Source organism: Caretta caretta, chromosome 25, assembly GCF_965140235.1.
Source record: "Caretta caretta isolate rCarCar2 chromosome 25, rCarCar1.hap1, whole genome shotgun sequence".
Lineage (NCBI taxonomy): Eukaryota > Metazoa > Chordata > Testudines > Cheloniidae > Caretta > Caretta caretta.
The window spans coordinates 12,942,055-12,951,269 of NC_134230.1; the positions used below are offsets into that span (position 1 = coordinate 12,942,055).

Genomic DNA, 9,215 nt, shown 5'->3' on the forward strand with positions numbered 1-9,215 from the left:
CCTACTGCTTGGTCCCACTTCGGTAGTTGACTTGGGGTGACGGCGTAGGGAATGGGGAGTGTTGACCTGGTAATGTTGCGGGGGAGTTTTACTGGCTGCATTGCTGCTGGATGGTGGTGGGATGTCGGCATGTGACTTCCCTTGAGGGATGATACCTGAGCACGTAACCTGAGCCCAGGAGGGGGTTGAGGCCAGGTGACACCTTCTACCCAGGAAGCTGGACAAAGGCTGGAGGAGGAGCTGGGGGGCGGGGGGGAATGGCCAGGTGAGACGGCTGCAGGGGGTTTTCAGTTGGGAGCTGGCTGGGGAAATGGAGAGAGGCCAGAACCGGGGTTGGGCTCCCTACCCCCCAAGATGGACCGGACTGAGGGGTCCTGTTTCCTGTATCTACAAGCTCTGTTTTGGACTGTGTTCCTGTCATCTAATAAACCTTCTGTTTCACTGGCTGGCTGAGAGTCACGGTGAATCGCAGGAAGTGGGGGGTGCAGGGCCCTGACTCCCCCACACTTCGTGACACTTGGGTGACACTTAAGAACATGATTCAGTTTGACTGCCTACCTGTCATCTTGCCATAACCCTCCCTAGCTTGTGGGCTCTATGAGGCAGAAACTCTGTTTTTCCCAGATTTAAAGTGCCTGGAACCAGAGGCCCTGATCCCTTAATGAATTATTACAGTTATTATTCATTCATTTCTATTGCAGTAGCAACTAAGAGCCTCAGTCATGGACCAGAACCCCCTGTGCTAGGTGGTGTACAAACACAGAACAAAGAGAAATTCCTCCCTCAAACAGCTTAACATTTAAGTCCAAGTGTACATGCAGTTTTCATAACAGTATAACTATGTTGGATGGGACTGTGATTTTTTCATAACTATACCAGGACGATCTCTAGTGTGGAATCAATCAAACTAGTATAAAGCTGTCTCATACTTATGGGGATTATTCCCCTTCCCTATCAGAACTATCTATGCTGTTATAAGCACATTTATACCAGTATAAGTGCATCCGCACTGGCAGGGTTGTATGTAGCACTTCAATTCTACTGCTATCGTTAAAATGGTAGAACACCTGTGTTTAGACATGCCCTGAGTATAAGACAAGAGACAACAGGTGGATGCAGACAGACAGAGGAGGGAGCACAAGGAAACAATGAGATAATACTGGTCAGCAAGACAGGCAGCGATCTCAGCACACCAGCTGCCTAGCCACTGTCAAGAGTTGTCACGAATAAGGCTCCCTAGGCAGTACTATAATAAAAATTATAAATGATCAGCATAATATTTGGGATCAGTCCCGAGGCCTTTACTCAGTGTTTACTCATTGCTTAACTCGGGCGAAAATTTCCACTGACTTCGATGCAAAATCCAGCATCTCAGTCCTTATTTATCAAAGAGCTGGAGGAGAGTTTTAGCAAGAGCATTTCTGATGGGCTCTTTTCACCTGCCAACTTCGCTAGATAGTTCTCCATCCATGAGAACATATGTCGATTAGTCTCCTCCAAACAGATCATATGCAACAAAAAGACAACTAATTGCCAGGGCAGCAGCCCTAGATCCAGAATACATTGCCACTTCAATGCCATCCATTGCCATATAGATATAGATATCTTTTGTGCAGTCAAGAGGTTGCCATTGCTACAGCCTTGAAAACAAATTGTGGGTGTTGAATCTGCTCTGGGTTTCTCAATAGAAGAAGAAATACAAACACACATCAAAGCTGTCAGAGAGTGTGGAGGGACTGATATGATTAATAAGCTAGGTAGGTATGTTTACCTTGAAGCACCGGCTTGCTTTATTTCAGCTCCAAAGAGGTACAAGCACTGCATAGTACTTATAATTGTGTCGGGAACTTTATAAATATGTTTTTAACTTAAACGTTCTTATCTCTGAGGATATGGAAATAGATTAGGAGCATTAGAGGTGTAAAGATGTGTGTCTGAACTTAGATACCCTGGGTTCAACTAATTGTTGCACCGCACAAGTGTAGTCGTACATATTGCTGGTTGAAACATTTCTAACTCAACATTAGTTTGCTGGCAAATGCCAAATTCTCCAAATGGACACTAATTTTGGGAAAGGGTCGATTTTGACAAATCTCCCAGTTAAAAGAGTTTGGATTTGTTTTAATTGTCAGAATGGGATGTTTTGACATTTTAAACATGAAAATGTTAGTTTTTCAACTACAAAACGACTTTGTTTCAAAAAAAAAAAAAGTTGTTAATTTATACTACAAATAAGGTTAATATATTTTTAAAAGGTCAAAATCAAAACAAATTGTTTCATCATTATCTAAATGAATCATTTTGATTGACTAGATGCAAAACATTTTGGGGATTATCCATTCACAAAAATGTTCAAGAGTTTGACTTTTCATCCTGCTTTGGGGCAGAAAAGTTTTTCGCTATCTCAAAAATTCTCACAGCTCAGGAAAACCATTTCTTGCCCAGTTCTAGTCACATTTCAGTGCCAGTCAGAATGGTGCATTTTGCCCTGGAGTATATAGCTCAGAAGGGTGCAGGGCAATGGAGCATCAGCCCTGCCAAATTGTAAAGTCCTTACTCAGAGGGGGAAAACCCTAAGTGATTGCGTGGACTGTACTAGCATGGTGGATGAGTGACTCTGCCCTCTAGTGGCCGGCATACAGAGCAGCTAAGGGACCTGCTTCTGCAAACTCTTTAAGTTCTTTCTTCATTCAGGCGGTAGAGGGGTACGCGCTTGGCGATGAAGGAGTGGGGATTTAGAGCCAGCTCTCCATGTGGGTGATGGTAATTTATATAGTGATTGGGTCAGATTCTTCATTGCCCTATATTTGTGTGGTCAGTTACACGCATGTAAGATGCTACTACACCAGAACTGTAGTATTTTGCACTCCCTTTGCAGTGGTGTAATTGACCACACAAGGACCCAGGCAACAGAGAACCTGGTCCATTGTGCCTCTTGTTTGTGTGACAAATTCATGCTTGCAGTCACCCACAGGTCAGGCTGAATAACTGATCCAACAGAAGTTGCAAGTGCCCAGCATCTCTCAGGATTTGGTCCAAAGGCAGGTTTGTCTGAGAAATGACTGACTAGGGACTTTTGCCCAACATAAGTGGCACTTGGCTTCAGTACTGGCTTCAGTTTGATACAGTAGAGACATTACCTTGTATGCAGAAGACAGTAACTTCCTAGCTTCTCCCCAATGGTGATGGAAGAAGCAGAATGGCGAGCTTTTCTGAATATGGCTCAAAACTTTCCGAGGAGCGGGTTTGTGTGTAGAACCTAACTAAGGCTGTGGTGGATGGAGCCCAACCCACCAGCAGGGCTCCAAAGCCCCTTTTACAGCTGCTACTCCAAGCTGCTGCTCCAGGCTCCAGTCCCTGGGATAGACGAGTGGCTGCAACCCAGGTGCACCCTGTATCTAAGGAGTCAGTGGCCACATAATCGTGGACCCAGTGTCCAAGTCCCCTGCCTGTCCCTGAACTGCCCCTTCCCAAGTTAAGTTATGCAAAGGTGATGCAGAGTTCTCCTGAGGGCAGGGTATAAGATCCTGCGGTGCTTGCTCCGCAGCCTCTCACCCTCTCTGCACTGGAAACTGCCCAGTTCTGCTCTTCCATGGACCCTACATCCAGAGGTGAATGCCACTTCTAATGCAGAATTCCATGCTGGGATCTACACAGCCTCTCCCTAATCCCTATAACCTGGCATGCTCTTATGCATCAGTGCCTGCTGCAAAATGGGGCTGGCTTATTTTGTTCCAGTCCCTAATAGCTGTCTTTGCTATATCTAGTTTCCTCACCCTCTGTCCAAGACCCCTATTTTCCTTCTTGAATTTGTTACACAGCCGTTCAAAACTGTGTCATGTGGCAAACATCACAGCAGCATTACTCTAGTTACTGTATCTCATGCATCAGTGTTCTGGAGGGGTGTATAATATTTTACAGTAATTTGCTCATTTGTCATGCAATCAAATCTTTTGATCAGAGATCGGAGAAATAGAAATAGCAATTATTAACAATACCCATTTTGGTCTTGCTTGACCAGGTTTTTTGGGGGGGAGGGGAGTTAAAGGAGAAATTGATTCATTTACAATTCAATTCTCAAACATATTTTTAATTAGGAAGCTCAAATATCCTGATGCACTATATTCTTGAAGGAAAAGGAGTTTGCCCTGGTGACCAATCAACACATCATTGTATACTTTGCGGCTGAAGGAGATGTTTGAAGGGAAATGTAAAGTAAATAGAGCTTGTAAAAGCTTGTACATAGATGAGTGGTATATTGCTGTTTAAAATCTTATTGGCCTAATTCTCTGTTACCCTTCATCTGGTGCAAATCATTTTCGCTGGCACAACGGCGTGCAGCGTGGGTGCAAAACGCAGAGCTGGTTGGAAATTTTCCGCCACGATGCTTTTGCCTTTGAAAAATGCCGATGCGTCAAAAGTGAAATGTTTCCTGAAGACACGTCGCCTGTGACAAACAATGCATTTTGAAATGAAAATGGAAAGAAAGCGTTTCCATGAGGCTGAAACATTCAATTCCGACCTTTTTGGAATGGAACGTTTCAATGTTCAGTTTTGAAGTGGTTCTTCATTTTCATTTTTTTATGGTGCATTGAAATATAAAATGAAAAAAAGCCAAAATCAGAACAAAACATTTCGGGTTTGTCACAACAACATGTTTCAATCCGCGATGTCTTGTGGGTCCTCCAAAGTGAGACGAAACTGTTTACGGGGTGGTGGTGGTGTGTGTGGGTGTGTGTGTGTGTCAGTCACATTGTGAAAATCAGCCAGGTGAAAATCACACCCTATATCTGCACCACACAGGTGTCCCATTCTCAATGAATTCCCTGAGTCCTGGCCCAACCTGCACTGGACTTGAGGTTAAACTTGAAACGGATTCTCTAAGACAATCTCTTTGCTGGTTGAGCCAATGTCCTGGTCAGGAACACAGAAGGGAGGTCCCCAGGATATTACATATGGAAACTTAGCTCAGGAAAATGGAAGAGACAAGTACTTATATATTACAGCGATGGAATCATATAAGGGAGTGGTTCTCAACCAGGGATCCGGGGCCGCCTGGGGGCCCATGAGCAGGTTTCAGGGGGCCCGCCAAAATAAACCAGAGAGCAGGGTCGGCATTAGACTCTCTGGGGCCTATGGCTGAAAGCTGAAGCCTGATCCCCACTGCTTCTTGGGGCTCCCTATGGTGTGGGGCCCTGGGCAATTACCCTGCTTGCTCCAACCTAACGCCAGCCCTGGCTTTTAATCTACCGGAGATGCAGAAAAACAGTTGTGGCACAGGCGGGCCTGTTGGATGAGCCTGTTGGAGGGGTCTCCGAAAGAAAAAGGTGAGAACCCCTTGCTTTAGAATTTTGGTTCCTGGGTCCATGCTGAATCCTACATTGTTCTGAGCTTCCTTTCCCACCTGTTGTCAATGTAGCTATTAACCCATATGAGAACTACTGCAGAGAACCCAAGGGTGGATAAAATATGCTTCCGTGCAAAGAGCAGTGAGTTGCATGCCCAGCAGATAACGGTGATCAGAGTTTCCTGGCGGGAGGGGAGCGGGGGAGGAAGGGGTTGGACTAGATGGCCCCCTGAGGTCCCTTCCAACCCTGATATTCTATGATTCAAAGGGAGAAAATGAATTCTCAGCTGAGTTCCATCTTTGGTATGTCTTGGGGCCAGGCAGATTGCTTCCTGTAGTTTTACATATGAAAAGCTTGAGCGTTGTCACCGCTGAGTTATGAAAAAGGCATTGATCTGTCCTCTGTGGTATTTGAATTCAGTTCTTAAATTAAAGCTAGGCAAAACAACACGTTAAAGAACAAGCACAGGGCCAGATCGATGGCGCCTCGCCGCTCCGGAGTCGAAAGGGCGCGAGTCAATCCATAAATTCCTTGTTGAGCCTGGACTGTCCCCACCCCCATGCAGGGGCAGCAGCTCTGCCCAGAACTCCCACATCCTGGGGGAATCACAGAGGCATGGACCTTCCTGCCAGCCCTGATGCCTCTGGCTCTCTGATGGTGCACAAGAGGTCCCAGCAACCCCATTTAAGGGGGGAGCGTGTTTCCACAGCATGGATGGAGGTTGGAAAATGTTAATACATTTTAGGCTGCATTGAGATTTTGGCTGCTTTCCGTCGGGTGTGGGGGAGGGTGATGTTGTCCCCCCCACCCCCGGCACGTCCTCTCCAGCCACACATCCCAGATCCCCATACTCAGTGGAGGGTTCTTGGCAGAATCCAGGTGTAGGGGACAGACGCTGGAGGCTTAACATGGGACGGGGACGGGGTTCAAGGAGGCAGCAGGGGGGAGCCCGGCTCTCCATTTTCTCTCTGACTTGGGTAAGCAGCGCTGTTCACAGCTCCCCCTCCTTAGCTGATGCAATCAGATCACCAGCTTCCTGTAAATCCAGGCAGAAAGGACCCTTTACACGCTCTTCCAACTGCAGCCCCAAAATTGGGCCCCATGTGGAAGTTTTTTAAATTCCACCATTGCATTGTTCCTCTGCCTGAGCACAGGTAGCCACAAGCAAGCTAAGATCAAAGTGTCGTCTCTGTTCTTATCCGTTTAATATCTGATATGTCCTTTATTTGAGGACTGTATATTAAATTGATTTTTGAAACAGGGGGCTGGAATAGGAGCTTGCTTTGTCCACCCCATGCATTGACCTGGTATTGCAGCGTCTCCAGGAACGAAAAACCAAAAAACCAAAACACTTACCTGCACAGCTAATCCCTGGCCTGGGATCTTGTGGATCCCCACGATAATGCAGCATTCCTGGGACAGCTTCTCCATTCTCCTGTGTTGTGCTGTTGTTTATACCCGTCAAACGTGTGCAAAGCAGGTGTGAAATGCTGCCAGATCAGGCATTTGACCCCTATCTTGCAATCTGATTGCCCCAGTGGAAACAACAACAGGAGACACAGAGGCCAAACGCAAAATACAACAGGGAGGCAAACACCAGTCTTATAAATTAGGGTCTATTTCTCCGATCCAGAGCATTTACAACAAGGGGGGGAGGTCTCACGTTTCATTGGGAATCTCTGGAACACTTGAAGGAAACTGAACATTCTGCTTTGTGCATTCTCCTGCATTGCAAATAATCCTGTATCATTTGGGGGTGGAGGTGGGAGTGGAGGTGGAGAGGACTGGTGTGTGCGTGTGTTTTCAACAGGTGACAATCTTGACATGCATCCGATGAAGTGAGCTGTAGCTCACAAAAGCTTATGCTCAAATAAATTGGTTAGTCTCTAAGGTGCCACAAGTCCTCCTTTTCTTTTTGCAAATACAGACTAACACGGCTGCTACTCTGAAACCAATCTTGACATTATTTTCCCTGTTATCTCTCCTGGCAGCTGTTGGATACATAGACATCATCCACCTAGAATAGGCTTGGGGGGTGAGGGGGGAGGAGGGGAGTAAGTGGGTTTTTAATTTATTTTTAATTATTGAACTTTAGGACCAATATTTTTAGCAGTGACCTTGTGATTGTGTGTGTGTGTGTGTATGTGAGCTTTTGAGGGCCCAACCAGAGAAGTGTTAAAATCACTCGTTTCTTTTGAAAACTGGGTCAGATACCCAACTGGGGTAAATTGCCATACACTGACTCTCATGGATCTGTGCGGATTTGTACCAGCCAAGGACCTGGCCTAAACCCTGTGTATGCATAATAAGGGGGTTGCCTTTGCTGCTGTCCCTATATCTCCTTCCTCTATGGTGCCTCAGTCTTGTTTTAGGCGACCAACCCTAAAGCACCAGGGAATATTTTTCTAATAAGGGTCTGATCTGGAGCCCTTTGAACGCAATGGTTAAATCAGGCCCTAAAGTCCCATCATTGCTACCACTGGGTCAGCTGCACCAGTGTTCGTAGAGGTGGGGTCCTAGTGTAGACAGGTCTCCGGCTCTTGCAGCCATTTCCATTCTCAGTTCCATCTCAGCCTGACTCTGAGTCGGGGGAGAAGGGTGACTCTGAGTCGGGGAAGAAGCAGTGCAGGGTGATAGCACAGGCAGAATCAGTGCTTGGTTTCTCCTAGGGGTGAATCCCCATCCTGGCACCAGCACACATCATAATACAAGGAAACACACTGTGCACCACCCTGTATGAGAAAGGCAGAGAGGAGATGGCCTATCATGCAAAGCAGCTTTAAACGGAGGAGAAATAAGAGCAGGAAATTATATCTTTTAACCTTTCCTTCCCCTGCCCCCCTTTGGAAAGCTGGTAAAGGAATAAATGTATCTAGAATCATGCTGATGGGGAAGGAGGGGGAGGGAAAGTTAATAGAGATTCTAATGAAAACAGCATCAGTGGAAATGATGGGAAATTGGAAGGCTGCAATCCAGCCGCCACCCAGAGCTGCATGAATGCAAAGGACACACTGATATTGACAAAGAAAAATTAAAGCTGCTGCCATGTTCAAACAAACGGCTAATTCATGTTTAATGTGGCTGTGTGGAGCCCTCGAGGGTACACTGCGAAGCACAACCCGGAGGCAGAAGCTCAAGGAAACCAGACCTGGACCTCTGTGTTATGTTTTGCCTCTTCCACTGAAAAGAGTCACTGCAGAGCTTCTGTTGGGCTGTGGAATGGGAAACTCTCCAAGTAATCTCGGGCTTCGTGAAGCATTTTAGCTACCAGGATCGGACCCTTCTTTGAAAAATTCCCTAGGCAATAGAAGAAGACTGAGGCACAGAAGTGGAGGGAGATGGGGGGTAATTAGTAGTACAAGCAACCCCTGTTCTAGGGATCCAGACAGGCCTCAGGCCAGATGCTCAGCTGGTTTAGAGCCGCATAGCTCCAGCTGGCTCCTTCGGTGTCCTGGGCTGTCCAGCCAGCACTTTCATGCACATGCCACTCTTCGTATTGCGGCAGTGCCTAGATTCCCCTTTGCACCTGGCCTACAGAGAGTGAGAGTCTCTGCCCTGCAGAGTTCACAGTCCAAATAGACAAGCCAGACCAAGGCAGGATCACTGCGCCCCATTTTACAGATGGGAAACTGAGGCTCGGAGACTCAGGCCAAGATTTTCAAAGGTAATGAGTGATTTTGGATGCCCTGCAGGAGATGCCTTTGAAAGGGCCTGCTTTTTAGAAGGGGCCTAGCACCGGCCCTGTGAAAATCAGCATCCTTGAAGGTGTTTTAAGGTAGGCACTCAAAACTGCTAGTCGCTTTTGAAAATCTTGGCCCAGGGTCACCTCTGGCAGAACCTGAAATTGAACCCTACTTGCCTGGTTCC

The 9,215-nt window shown here is 46.6% G+C and overlaps 1 pseudogene; it reads left to right on the forward strand.

The window, feature by feature from the left end:
* Window positions 1-6,479: 6,479 nt before the first annotated feature.
* On the forward strand, window positions 6,480-6,689 carry LOC125627360 (U2 spliceosomal RNA; annotated as a pseudogene).
* The last annotated feature ends 2,526 nt before the right edge of the window (window positions 6,690-9,215 follow it).